A 309-nucleotide genomic window follows, 5' to 3' on the forward strand; every position below is an offset into this window, starting at 1 on the left:
CGGGTGGGAGGGGTAGGGAGGGGGAGGCCAATGTAAAGAGATTTAAAATAAACCAAAGCCAGATCTGGCAATGAGAGGCGCCGAGGCCTGGTACCGGGGAATATACAGGTAATAATACTGCTCACATAGAAAAGTAATAATCCTTCATTTGTACATTTATACAGTGGCTCTTGGCTCCCCCGGCCCCCAACCGCCTCCTGCAATGGGTGTCTCGTGCCAGGCCCGGGTGCCATGACCCAGCGGCCCTTCACCCCTGTCCTGCCCCTATGCCAGGGGGTCCGCCAGGTCATCATCTGCACCCCGCCACCG

Source organism: Phaethon lepturus, unplaced genomic scaffold, assembly GCF_000687285.1.
Source record: "Phaethon lepturus isolate BGI_N335 unplaced genomic scaffold, ASM68728v1 scaffold26886, whole genome shotgun sequence".
Taxonomy (NCBI): Eukaryota; Metazoa; Chordata; class Aves; order Phaethontiformes; family Phaethontidae; genus Phaethon; species Phaethon lepturus.